Source organism: Arachis ipaensis, chromosome B02 (genome assembly GCF_000816755.2).
Source record: "Arachis ipaensis cultivar K30076 chromosome B02, Araip1.1, whole genome shotgun sequence".
Taxonomy (NCBI): Eukaryota; Viridiplantae; Streptophyta; class Magnoliopsida; order Fabales; family Fabaceae; genus Arachis; species Arachis ipaensis.
Window position 1 is genome coordinate 9914733 of NC_029786.2, and position 977 is coordinate 9915709.

At 21.1% G+C, this 977-nt stretch overlaps 2 protein-coding genes across 2 annotated transcripts in view; both read left to right on the top strand.

The window, feature by feature from the left end:
- The window catches only part of LOC107626799 (BON1-associated protein 2-like), a 33583-nt gene that overhangs the window by 14144 nt on the left and 18462 nt on the right, over positions 1-977 (top strand). The gene's annotated exons all lie outside the window — the stretch shown is intronic.
- The window catches only part of LOC107626800 (BON1-associated protein 2), a 13121-nt gene that overhangs the window by 5017 nt on the left and 7127 nt on the right, over positions 1-977 (top strand). The window lies entirely within an intron of this gene.

Genomic DNA, 977 nt, shown 5'->3' on the forward strand with positions numbered 1-977 from the left:
TTAAAATAAAATTTTATTATTTTACTATTTTTTAAATAAAATCTAAAATATAAAAATTACTGAAAATAAAAATAAAAATGAAAATGAAAATACCAAACAAATACAGCCTAGGCTTTGCTTTATTTCCATTATAAGCCAAAGTGCCAAACTAACACATTTATGATTCATGATATTGTTCAAATGACTGAGTCCACTAAGCACACTTGTGACTTGTGACAAACCCTTCTTCCTTCCTATTTCCGAATCAGTTAATTACTTAATTGACCACTCTTGATGTAAAAATTGTCAATTAACATTTGGTGAATTATATGTTAAAAATTTAAGTTTATATATCTTTTTTATTATGGGATAAAATAATATTTGAGAAAATTATGACCCATATTTTGAACAATAATAATATAGTAAAAAATAATTATAAAATTTTTTTTATATATTTTTTCTATATAACTTTAATTTGTATAGAGTACTCTTTAACATTTATGTGAAAATGAAAGTAAAAACCCAATTTAAAATGTAGGATGTGTTTATCGGTTATATATTTATCATTATATATCAAACTAAAAATATTTACTATTTTATATATTATTTTTCAATTTCACAGCCATACAATTTACAATTACTAACGGCAAAATAGAGAAAAAAGAATTATTACAATTTTACAGGTAGTATTAGTAAAATTAGAACAACAAAATACAATTCAGCATATTGATATTTTTTATTTTTAAGTTAATTGAGGTATTTTTTATCACATTTATATTAAAAGAAAGAAAGGTCAATAAATTGAAAGTTATGCTGTGTTTTGCTGTTCCAATTTGATAAGTACGACCAGTTAAATTGGAATAATTTTTTTTATTTTTCTCAACAAATTTGGGAAATAAGATGTAGAAAAATAAATATTTGTATTTTGATGTAAAATAGTAAATATGTAATTTATTTGTTTAATAATGGAGGAGTGTTAGTTTGGATTATTATTTAAT